At 41.1% G+C, this 13,132-nt stretch overlaps 1 non-coding gene across 1 annotated transcript; it reads right to left on the bottom strand.

The window, feature by feature from the left end:
- Positions 1–2,574: 2,574 nt before the first annotated feature.
- Positions 2,575–2,682, bottom strand: LOC130972468 (small nucleolar RNA R71). The gene has a single exon (XR_009083634.1). It is a non-coding gene; the product is annotated as a small nucleolar RNA R71 (small nucleolar RNA).
- Between the last annotated feature and the right edge of the window lie 10,450 nt (positions 2,683–13,132).

Raw genomic sequence — 13,132 nt, 5'->3', positions numbered from 1 at the left:
CTTTCAAATCAAATTGAAAAGTCTATTTGTTCTGATTTGCCTCATGCCTTCTGGAATAGGAAAGAACACATTGTTTATCTTCCCTATGAAAAAGATTTCAAAGAATAAAAAATCCCTACAAAAGCTCACCCCATTCAAATGAATGAGCAGCTTTTACAGCATTGTCAAAAAGAAATTAAAGATCTTTTGGATAAAGGGTTAATTCGTCCTAGCAAGAGTCCTTGGTCTTGCTCTGCTTTTTATGTTAATAAAAAAGCTGAGATAGAACGAGGAACTCCCAGGCTTGTCATCAATTACAAACCTTTGAATCAAGCTTTACAATGGATTCGTTACCCCATCCCAAACAAAAAGGATTTGCTTAATAGGTTAAACTCAGCAAACATTTTTTCAAAATTTGATATGAAGTCCGGTTTTTGGCAAATCCAAATCACTGAATCAGACCGATATAAAACAGCATTCACAGTTCCATTTGGGCAATATGAATGGAATGTAATGCCTTTTGGTCTGAAAAATGCCCCTTCCGAATTTCAGAAAATCATGAACGATATTTTCAACCCATACTCAAACTTTGCAATCATTTATATTGATGATGTCTTAATCTTCTCCCAAAATCTAGATAATCATTTCAAACATGTTAAAACTTTTATGTACATCATCCAGAAAAATGGACATGCTGTTTCTAAATCAAAAATTGTTCTTTTTCAGACAAAAATCCGCTTTCTTGGTCATATGATTTTCCAAGGAACAATAACTCCTATTGAAAGATCAATTTTGTTTGCAGAAAAGTTTCCAGATTATATCCTTAATAAACCTCAGCTCCAGAGGTTCCTAGGATGTCTCAATTATATTTCAGATTTCATCCCGAATCTTAACAATCTCATTAAGCCCCTCCATGATAGGCTTAAGAAAAATCATCCACCTTGGATGGACAAACATTCTGATATTATCAGATTTCTTAAATCCAAAGTCCACAATCTTCCTTGTCTATACCTACCTGTTCCTCATGCATTCAAAATAGTGGAAACTGATGCCTCAGATTTAGGATATGGTGGTATCTTAAAACAAAAATTGCATGATAAAGAATGTATCATTGCATTTACATCAAAACATTGGAATACTACTCAACAAAAATATTCCACTATCAAAAAAGAAATTTTAGCCATTGTCTTATGCATTACAAAATTTCAATCTGACTTACTCAATCAAAAATTTTTAGTCCGAGTTGACTGTAAATCGGCTAAAGATGTTTTACAAAATGATGTTAAAAATCTTGCATCAAAACAAGTTTTTGCCAGATGGCAAGCTATATTAAGCGTTTTTGATTTTGATATTGAGCACATCAAGGGCAACTCAAACTCTCTCCCTGACTTTCTCACACGTGAATATTTGTATGGAGACAAGCAAAGAAACGATGCCTAAAAAGGCAACTTTAGCCTCAGAGACAGAGGCGTTCGCCTAGCCCTACCCGGGCCAATCAAAAAATACTTGCTAACAATTAATGATTTGATTCAACATTTCAAGTATGTTGCCTTTTCTGTTGAGAAAGGTTTAATTTCTGAATCATATCTTTCTTGTTAGGCAGGTCATCAATTTTTCAAAATCAAATCTTTTTAAATTGTTTTTCAAATCATATCTTCTCAATCACATCTTTTTAAAACCATAACTTTTCAATCATATCTTCTTAATCACATCTTTTTCAAAATAGTTTTCAATCATATCTTTTTTATTTCTAATTTCAAAATCTCTTTCAAAAATCACTTGATTTCTTTTCCACTCTTAGTTTTCGAAAATTAATTAGTATTTTTCAAAATGTTTTTAAAATCTTTTTAATTTATTTTCGAAATTTTCTTCCCCTCTTCTCACATCCTTCTATTTATGGATTAACAGTCCTCCTCAATGCACAATTCGAACTCCATCTTTCTTGATAAGTTCGAATTCTTCTACCTCTTCCTTCTATTCCTCTGACATCTTAAGGAATCTCTATACTGTGACATAGAGGATTCCATATTTTCTTGTACTCTTCTCTTTCATATGAGCAGGAGCAAAGACAAAAGCATTCTTGTTGAGGCTGACCCTGAACCTGAAAGGGCCTTGAAGCGAAAGCTAAGAGAAGCTAAGGCACAACTCTCTGTAGAGGACCTAACAGAAATCTTCAAAGAAGAAGAACACATGGCAGCCGAAAACAACAACAATGCCAACAATGCAAGGAAGGTGCTGGGTGACTTTACTGCACCTACTCCCAACTTCTATGGGAGAAGCATCTCTATCCCTGCCATTGGAGCAAATAACTTTGAGCTTAAGCCTCAATTAGTTTCTCTGATGCAACAGAATTGCAAGTTCCATGGACTTCCATTGGAAGATCCTCATCAGTTTTTAACTGAATTCTTGCAAATCTGTGACACTGTCAAGACTAATGGGGTTGACCCTGAGGTCTACAGACTTATGCTATTCCCTTTTGCTGTAAGAGACAGAGCTAGGATATGGTTGGACTTACAACCTAAAGAAAGCCTGAACTCTTGGGAAAAGCTAGTCAATGCCTTCTTGGCAAAGTTCTTTCCACCTCAAAAATTGAGTAAGCTTAGAGTGGAAGTCCAAACCTTCAGACAGAAGGAAGGTGAATCCCTCTATGAAGCTTGGGAAAGATACAAACAATTGATCAGAAAGTGTCCTTCTGATATGCTTTCTGAATGGAGCATCATAGGTATCTTCTATGATGGTCTGTCTGAACTATCCAAGATGTCATTGGATAGCTCTGCTGGAGGATCTCTTCATCTGAAGAAGATGCCTGCAGAAGCTCAAGAACTCATTGAAATGGTTGCAAATAACCAATTCATGTACACTTCTGAAAGGAATCCTGTGAACAATGGGACAAATTAGAAGAAAGGAGTTCTTGAGATTCATACTCTGAATGCCATATTGGCTCAGAACAAAATATTGACTCAGCAAGTCAATATGATTTCTCAAAGTCTGTCTGGAATACAAGCTGCACCAGGCAGTTGGTGCACGAAATTGTGATTCATATGTTATTGCATTTTGTAAAATTCATTGCTTTTTCTTTCCCTGGCAATGGCGCCAAAAACTTGGTGTCAATGCCATGGTTCACAACTTCGCACAACTAACCAGCAAGTGCACTGGGTCGTCCAAATAATACCTTACGCGAGTAAGGGTCGATCCCACGGAGATTGTTGGTATGAAGCAAGCTATGGTCATCTTGTAAATCTCAGTCAGGCTTATCCATGTGGTTATGGGAGATTAGATAATTAAAAGATAAATAAAATAGGATAGAAATACTTATGTAAATTAATGGTGGGAATTTCAGATAAGTGCATGGAGATGAATTGTCCCTTTTGGATCTCTGCTTTCCTACTGCCTTCCTTCAATCCTTCTTACTCCTTTTCATGGCAAGCTGTATGTAGGGCATCACCGTTGTCAATGGCTACATCCCATCCTCTCAGTAAAAAAGGTCCAAATGCTCTGTCACAGCACGGCTAATCATCTGTCGGTTCTCAATCAGGTTGGAATAGAATCCCTTGATTCTTTTGCGTCTGTCACTAACGCCCAGCCTTCAGGAGTTTGAAGCTCGTCACAGTCATTCAATCCCAGAATCCTACTCGGAATACCACAGACAAGGTTTAGACTTTTCGGATTCTCATGAATACCGCCATCAATTCTAGCTTATACCACGAAGATTCTGATTAAGGAATCTAAGAGATATGCGCCCGGTCTAAGGTAGAACGGAAGTGGTTGTCAATCACGCGCGTTCATAGGTGTGAATGATGATGAGTGTCACAAATCATCACATTCATCAAGTTGAAGTGCAACGAATATCTTAGAATAGGAATAAAGAGAATTGAATAGAAAATAGTAGTAATTGCATTAAAACTTGAGGTACAGCAGAGCTCCACACCCTTAATCTATGGTGTGTAGAAACTCCACCATTGAAAATACATAAGTGATGAAGGTTCAGGCATGGCCGAATGGCCAGCCCCCTGAATGATCAAAAGACCGAATGGCCAAAAGATGACTAATACACTAGTAAAAAGTCCTATTTATAATAAACTAGCTACTAGGGTTTACAGAAGTAAGTAATTGATGCATAAATCCACTTCCAGGGCCCACTTGGTGTATGTTTGGGCTGAGCTTGATCTATCCACGAGCTGAGGCTTCTTTTGGAGTTGAACGCCAAGTTGTAACGTGTTTTGGGCGTTCAACTCTGGGTCGTGACGTGTTTCTGGCGTTTGACTCCAGACAGCAACATGGAACTGGCGTTGAGCGCCAGTTTACGTCGTCAATTCCCGAATAAGGTATGGACTATTATATATTGCTGGAAGGATGTCTACTTTCCAACACCGTTGAGAGCGCGCCATTTGGAGTTCTGTAGCTCCAAAAAATCCATTTCGAGTGCAGGGAGGTCAGAATCCAACAGCATCAGCAGTCCTTTGTCAGCCTTGCTTTCAGAGTTTTGCTCAGGTCCCTCAATTTTAGCCAGAATTTACCTGAAATAATAGAAAAACACAAACTCCTAGTAAAGTCCAGAAATGTGAATTTAACATAAAAACTAATGAAAACATCCCTAAAAGTAACTAGATCATACTAAAAACTACCTAAAAACAATGCCAAAAAGCGTATAAATTATCCGCTCAGCACAACACCAAACTTAAATTGTTGCTTGTCCCCAAGCAACTGAAAATCAAATAGGTTTAAAAGAAGAGAATATACTATAAATTCCAAAATATCAATGAATATTAGTTCTAATTAGATGAGCGGGACTTGTAGCTTTTTGCTTCTGAACAGTTTTGGCATCTCACTTTTTCCTTTGAAGTTTAGAGTGATTGGCGTCTCTAGGAACTCAGAGTTCAGATAGTGTTATTGATTTTTCTAGTTAAGTATGTTGATTCTTGAACACAGCTACTTTTATGAGTCTTGGCCGTGGCCCTAAGCACTTTGTTTTCCAGTATTACCACCAGATACATAAATGCCACAGACACATAACTGGGTGAACCTTTTTAGATTGTGACTCAGCTTTGCTAGAGTCCCCAGTTAGAGGTGTGCAGAGCTCTTAAGCACACTCTTTTTGCTTTGGATCCTTTTTACCCTTGCCTTTTGGTTTTAAGGGCTTGTTCCGAGGGTTACCTGAAACTATAGGTCGATCTCGGTCGAGATCTTCTGGGATTGAGAATGCTGTTGATCCTTTGTCACCGAAGGGTGGGGGGGTACCTGCAAGGGACTCCGATGCTTAAGTTAGCAAGGGTATTAAACAGTTATTGAGTAGAATCAGAGTATGAGTTATACCTGGGTGCTCCAGTGTATTTATAATGGTGAGATGTGGTCTCCTGTGGATAAGATAAGTTAGTTATCTTATCTTATCTTTATCTTATCTTTAAGTGAGGTCATCTTTAAGGGAACCGCCTTTATCTCTATGGGCTTGGGCTGCCCTTGGATTTGGGGCGCGTTCCTCTATTTAGGCCCTTCATTTGGGCTTTCCTGTGACTTGGCCGAGCTCCTTGAGGAGAGGTCGGGTTGTCCTGACCTGAAGAGGTCAGTCGCTTTGTCTGTCGAATATCCCGGGTCAGACTGCTCGACCCAGGGTATGAACAGTGCCCCTGCTTGAGCTCGGTCTTTCTGTTGAGGTCGAGTTTTTGACTTCGATCCTTTCATGATGAAGCCGAACTCAAGCATTTTGTCGATTTCTTCTTTTTTTGTAGAATCTTTTGAATGTAGAACGTTTCCTCTAAAGGTGCGCGCTTTTATATCGGTGTTTTGGGAACGTGCGAGGGTTTAATGCTTTCCTTAATTTTAGCATTAATTGCCCCGTTTCCTTTTGGCTCTTTATTTTGATTTTTGAAAGCCCAGAAACGGTTTCTCTTCTTTTGCCCTTTTCATAACTTCTCTTCTCCGTTCTCTCCGCTCTTCTATTTTTTTTTGTTTCGCGCTTCTCCTTTTTTCTGTGTTTGCGGCGTCGTTTGGTGTTTCTGGAGCTTCTATTTTCGCCTAGAGTTTCACGTTTCTCCCTGCGACATTGTTCTTTGTTCGCGTTTCTTTGTGAGAAGGTGTTCCCAGATTTCCATCTTCAGTTTCTTTGAAGCTCGCTGCCCTTTCCAGGTTGGTACTAGCTTTCTTGCTTCTTTCGTAGCTTCGTCTTTAGTTTTTTGGTGAAGTTCTGATTTTGCATGTTTGAAAGCTTTGAACCTTTTTGTGATCTTTGCTCTTGTTTCCTTCGCTGTAAACGTGTTTTGCTTTCTTTCATGCTCTTTTTGGCATTTTCGTCGAGGCTTTTCTAGGGTTTTGTTGTTTCTGACAGAGAATCTGCATCTGTTCCTTGCTTTTGGGGGTTTGCTTTTTGCCTGATCTTTGAAAAAAGGTTGCATCTTTAATGGTCTCTGCTTGGCGTGTTTGATGTTTGGGAATGTTTTTTGCTTGGCAGGCTTGTAATGATTTGCTGTGTTTTTCTTTGGTGAAAAGCGTTTGTTGTTTTGAATCCTTTTTGAGAAATGCTAGGATGTAAGCTGTAGAGTATTTCTGGGAACCTTGCTTTGCTACTGCCTCCAAAGGATGCCCCAGGACCTTTGGTTTGAGTCTTGGGGTTTTCCTTTTCGCTGTTTCATCTACTGACCGAGTTGTTTTCTCCCTTTGTCCGAGATGTTTGTAGTAACCCTTATCTTCTTTTCTTACTTTGTAGGATTAATTGGCCTCATGTCTTCTCGCAATAACATTGTAGAGATGTCTTCCAAAGTTTCCGAGGGGATGTCTGATTGGCTGGACTCCCTTGTTTTGTTGTGTGTTTCTGTTGTGGATGCTGAATTTTGCACAGAGTTGAGGAAGCGCCATAGGATTTGTGGTAAAATGCCCGTGAGGAGGATTACGAGCTTGTTCCCCCTGATTCTGACGAGAGAGTGTGCTTTCCGACTTCTTTTGAGGGAGAACGCCCCTTCTTTTATGCTTATGAATACTTTTTCAGCCAGTTGAACATTTCTTTTCTTTTTACTGCTTTTAAGACTAATCTGTTATGGTCGTGTAATATTGCTCCATCTCAGCTTCACCCCAATTCCTGGGGTTTTATTAAAATTTTCCAACTTCTCTGTCGTGAACCAGATGTAACACCTTCCCAGACTCTTTTTCTTTACTTGTTTGTTTCTGCCAAGCCTGGCAGTTCTTCAAAAAAGAAAGCTTCTTGGGTTTCTTTCTGGTCCGCCCAGGGCCATAAAGTGTTTGCAATGTATGATGAGTCCTTTAAGGACTTCAAGAACTACTTTTTTAAAGTTCGAGCTCTTGAGGGGGCCCGCCCCTTTTTTCTTGATGAAAATGACGAGCCTGCTTTTCCTCTAGAGTGGAAAAAGAATGTAAGAGTGCCACGTTACACATGGGAAATGCTTAGTGAGGTTGAGCGGGCTTTTGTAGTTGTTCTTGAAGATTTGTGGGGGAAGCCTCCCCATCTGGATACGAAGAGATTTTTGAACGATTCGTCTTTGGTTCGGCCTGCTTTGGGTATTTGTTTGTCTATTGGCCCGACTTGCCTCTATATTTATTTCCTTTTTTGTTCCTCTTTTGTAACTCTTTGTCGTGGTTGTTTTTGTGTTTGCAGAGATGTCTAAGAACAATGACTCCATGAAGGCCTTCAAGAAGGCGAAGAAGGCAACTGCTGCTTTAAACATTTCGGCCAAAGTGGTCGGCGAGGGATCTTCCCAAGCTCCAGTTAAACCTCCTATTCCGAGTTCTCCCGGGCCGAGGAAAGTAATTCCTATTCCTCGGGTTCATCTGGTCGATCCTCCACAATCTTCTACAGCAGCTCCTGGTGCCCCTCCTAGCAAGAAGCAAAAAACATCCGAGCCTTTTAACTTGGATGCCCCGGACTTTGATGCCATTGAGTTTGTTGACCAGCAAATTGCCCCCTATGGTGGGCTTTCCATGGACGACGTGTCTCTTCTAAAACATTTGTATTTTATCACCCAAAATAGTGTGAAGATGGCCCATATGGGTGCGGCTATTTTTCGAACAATTCAGGGGATTCCGGTTCATGCTACCAAATCTTTTATGGAGGAGGCCAAGTCAGAATTTGATCGAATCAATGGTCTGAAGGAGGAGTTGGAGGTGAAGTTGGCCAAGGTGGAGAAGAAACTGGAGGGTGAGAAGGCCAGCTCTATTGCCCTTGCTACTTCTTTGAAGCTGGCCGAAGACATGGCATTGAAACATAAGGATAGCTATGTCTCGGCTTATAGGGAATTGATGCATCTTCGGGAGGATTTGGAAACAGCTCGGGTTAATTATGGTGAGCTTCAGGGTCACCTTGTGGGTAGCATAACTGCTGCCTCCGAGAATCTGATGGAGCAGTTCCGGGTTGTAGCTCCTGATGCCGACTTGACTCTCATCAGTTTGGACAATGTTGTGAGAGATGGTAAGATTGTCCCTGATGACCAGGATGATGATGAGACTGATCCTCCTCCAGTGCCTCCTGTTCCATCTGATCCGGACTGCCAGGTCCTTAACCGGGATGATAGAATTGTAGATGCTGTGCCTTCCTTCTAGCGCCCCCTCCTTCTCCCCATACTGATGCTGCTGGGAAGGCCCCTGATCTTAGTTGATCTTTTTTCTTGGATATTTGTGTATATAGCCCGTTTTGTGGGTTTTTTGAACTGTTTATTATTTTGTTTGATTACTGACACTTTTCAGTTGCCTGCTTGGCAACTTTACAAAAAAAAAAGTAGCTTTCTGAGGTTGGCTTTTGGTGACCCCTTGAAGCTTTATCGTATTATGCATGATATCTGTTGGAATTTTACTGTCTGGCCCTTTTAGGTTGCTTTCGTGCTTGTCGCTTGTAGCTTGGATCCTTTTGAGGCCGTGTATGTGGGGGGTCCAGCTTGTTTCTCGGTTTCCTTGCTCTTGTTTGTAACCGATTTCTTTATGTTGGTCCCCTTCTAAGTTATTTTTGTAATCCTCGTTCTTGGACCTTTGTCCGGTCTCTTCTTTCGAGATTACTTTTATAACTTATCTTTAGGTCGATCTTTCTAAGTTGTTTTTTTTGTAATCCTCTTTCTTGGACCTTTGTTAGGTCTCTTTCAGGGATTATTTTTACAACTTGTTTTGTAGGAGACCGTCTTCGTTAGGTCGATCTCTTCTAAGTTGTTTTTGTAATCCTCTTTCTTGGACCTTTGTTAGGTCTCTTTCAGGGATTACTTTAACAACTTGTTTTGTAGGGGACCGACTTCGTTAGGTCGATCTCTGCTAAGTTGTTTTTGTAATCCTCTTTCTTGGACCTTTGTTAGGTCTCTTTCAGGGATTACTTTTACAACTTGTTTTGTAGGGGACCGACTTCGTTAGGTCAATCTCTTCTAAGTTGTTTTTGTAATCCTCTTTCTTGGACCTTTGTTAGGTCTCTTTCAGGGATTACTTTTACAACTTGTTTTGTAGGGGACCGACTTCGTTAGGTCGATCTTTGCTAAGTTGTTTTTGTAATCCTCTTTCTTGGACCTTTGTTAGGTCTCTTTCAGGGATTACTTTTACAACTTGTTTTGTAGGGGACTGACTTCGTTAGGTCGATCTCTTCTAAGTTGTTTTTGTAATCCTCTTTCTTGGACCTTTGTTAGGTCTCTTTCAGGGATTACTTTTACAACTTGTTTTGTAGGGGACCGACTTCGTTAGGTCGATCTCTGCTAAGTTGTTTTGATAATCCTCTTTCTTGGACCTTTGTTAGGTCTCTTTCAGGGATTACTTTTACAACTTGTTTTGTAGGGGACCGACTTCGTCAGGTCGATCTCTTCTAAGTTGTTTTTGTAATCCTCTTTCTTGGACCTTTGTTAGGTCTCTTTCAGGGATTACTTTTACAACTTGTTTTGTAGGAGACCGACTTCGTTAGGTCGATCTCTTCTAAGTTGTTTTTGTAATCCTCTTTCTTGGACCTTTGTTAGGTCTCTTTCAGGGATTACTTTTACAACTTGTTTTGTAGGAGACCGACTTCGTTAGGTCGATCTCTTCTAAGTTATATCAATTTCTCTTTAATAGGGTTGGCCAGACCTCTTTCCAGGGATTTGCTGATAACTTGGGATGACTTGGTCAGATTTTTTGGTATCGACCAGTCTTTTTAAGTTATTATATAGCAATCCATAGGACCTCGTCAGGCTCCTTTTTTGGGATCACTTTCGATAACTTCTTGCATTATTCTATGTTCATCTTTGCCGATTTGTAGATGGTGACTTTATCCTGGGATGATCGGTCTTTAGATGAATCGCGTTTTCACCTTTGTCGATCGATCATTCCTATCGAGATCGTACAGTGAATTTTTTCTTCACTTTCTATCGATCTGTTGCTTTATAATCGGACGATGAAAGCTTCAGATTAATGCGTCTTGGGAATTTGTAGAATATCTGAAATGTATTTTATTTAAAGGAAGTGCAAATATATATATATGTAGGTAGGATTTTCTGTATCCTTAAGTCTCAATCTTGATGCCTCATTAAAAAACCTTTTTCAGGAAAAAGAGTGCGTCTTGAGATCTTTATACCTTTTCTAGCTATAGTACCTTCTTAGGTTACAGGCGTGCCATGATCTGGGGAGTTCTCGTCCCTCGAGTTCGGACAGTCTGTAGTAGCCCTTTCCGAGTACTTCTGTGACTCAGTAAGGTCCTTTCCAGTTAGCTGCCAACTTTCCTTTTCCGGGTCGAGTTGTTCCAATATCATTTCGGAATAGGACGAAATCGTCTTTCGTGAAGTCTCTTGGCACCACCTTTTGATTATACCTGGAAGCCATTCGCCACTTTAGTGCTTTTTCTCTGATCCGAGCTCTTTCTTGGATTTCTGGAAGTAGGTCGAGCTCTTCTCTTTGGAGTTGAGAATTGGCTTGTTCATTGTAGTGGACTACTCGGGGAGATCCTTCCTCGACTTCTATTGGAATATTGCCTCCACTCCGTATGCTAATCAGAATGGTGATTCGTTTGTGGTAGAATGAGGGGTTGTTCGATACGCCCATAAGACTTGTGGGAGTTCCTCGGCCCAAGCTCCCTTTGCTTCTTGTAGCCTCCGCTTTAGTCCGGCCAATATAACTTTGTTGGCCGCTTCGGCTTGTCCATTGGCTTGGGGATGTTCGACGGAGGTGAACTGGTGTTTTATGTTTAAGTCGGCCACTAGTTTTCTGAATCCTGCGTCTGTAAATTGGGTACCATTGTCTGTTGTAATGGAGTATGGTACCCCGAACCTTGTAATAATGTTCCTATATAGGAATTTTCGACTTCTCTAAGCGGTGGCATTGGCTAAAGGTTCTGCCTCGATCCATTTTGTGAAATAATCAACTCCTACTATGAGGAATTTTACTTGTCCCGATCCCTGTGGGAAAGGTCCGAGAAGGTCAAGTCCCCATTTCGCAAATGGCCAGGGTGAGATTACGCTGATGAGTTTTTCTGGTGGGGCGATGTGAAAGTTGGCATGCTTCTGGCATGGTGGGCATGTCCTGACAAACTCTGTAGCCTCCTTTTGTAGAGTTGGCCAATAGAATCCTGCCCTGAGTACCTTTTTGGTGAGGGCTTGGGCTCCGAGATGATTACCACACATGCCGCTGTGCACTTCCTCCAATACTTCCTTTGTATTAGAAGTTGGTACGCATTTTAACAAAGGTGTTGAGATCCCTCTTTTGTATAATGTGTTGTTTATCATAGTGTAGTACTGTGCCTCTCTTTTCAACCTCTTTGCCTCCTTTTTATCTGTAGGAAGTGCTTCTGTTTTGAGGTAGTTAATTATGGGGGTCATCCATCCTTGATCCCAACCTATTATGGCTAGGACTTCTTCTTCCGATATTGACGGGTTCTGTAGTATCTCCTGGATGAGACTTCTGTTGTTGCCCCTTGGTTTGGTGCTGGCTAATTTTGAAAGTGCATCAGCTCGGGCATTTTGCTCACGGGGAATGTGGTAGATCCTGTATTCTCCGAGTTGTCTGAGCTATTCTTTGGTTTTATCCAAATATTTTTTCATGGTCGGATCTTTATCTTGGTAGCTTCCTGTTATTTGTGAGGTAACAACTTGTGAGTCGCTGCAGATGTTGAGTTTTCGAGCTCCAACCTCCCTAGCCGGCTTCAAACCGGCTAATAACGCTTCATATTCCGCCTGATTGTTCGAGGCCGGGAATCCGAATTTAAGGGAGAGCTCAAGTTGAGTTCCTTGGTTGCTTTCGATTATTACACCCGCACCGCTTCCTGTTTTATTTGAGGATCCGTCGACGTATATGTTCCATTCTATGGGGATTTCCGGGATATCTGTGAATTCTGTGATGAAGTCGGCCAGGTATTGTGATTTGATGGCTGTCCGTGCCTCATATTGGAGGTCGAACTCGGACAACTCGATTGCCCATTGTAGGATTCTTCCTGCCAGATCTGTTTTCTGTAATATCCCTTTTATGGGCTGGTTGGTCCGAACTTTGATGGTATGTGCCTGGAAGTATGGGCGAAGTCGCTGAGATGTGAGTATCAGAGCGTATGCAAATTTTTCTATTTTCTGGTAGTTCAGCTCTGACCCCTGTAGTGCTTTACTAATGAAGTAGACGGGTTGTTGTCCTCTTTCGTCTTCTCGAATCAGCGCTGAGGCTATTGCCCGACTTCTTACTGCGAGGTATAGCATGAGTGGTTCTCCCTCTTGTGGTCGAGATAGGATAGGTGGTTGCCCCAAGAATTCTTTGAAGTCTTTGAAAGCTTGTTCACATTCCGCTGTCCATTCGAAGTTCTTTCCCTTCTTCAAGGTAGCGTAGAAAGGGAGGGATCTTATTGCTGATCCTGCTAGGAATCTGGACAAGGCTGCCAACCTCCCATTGAGCTGTTGTACCTCTTTGACGCAGGTTGGGCTCTTCATGTTGAGTATGGCCTGGCATTTATCTGGATTTGCCTCGATTCCCCTTTGTGTGAGCATGAATCCTAAAAATATACCTGCTTCCACTGCGAAGGTGCATTTATCCGGGTTGAGTCGCATGCCGTGCTTCCTTATGGTATTGAATACTTGAATCAAATCGGTTAGCAATGTCTCTTTGCTTTGTGTCTTTATCAACATGTCATCCACGTAGACCTCCATGATTTTTCCGATGTGGTCTGAGAAGACTTTATTCATTAGCCTTTGATAAGTGGCTCCTGCGTTTTTCAAGCCGAAAGACATCACGATGTAGC

Source organism: Arachis stenosperma, chromosome 3 (assembly GCF_014773155.1).
Source record: "Arachis stenosperma cultivar V10309 chromosome 3, arast.V10309.gnm1.PFL2, whole genome shotgun sequence".
In the NCBI taxonomy this organism is placed as follows: domain Eukaryota; kingdom Viridiplantae; phylum Streptophyta; class Magnoliopsida; order Fabales; family Fabaceae; genus Arachis; species Arachis stenosperma.
This window is presented reverse-complemented; position numbering and strand designations above follow the sequence as displayed.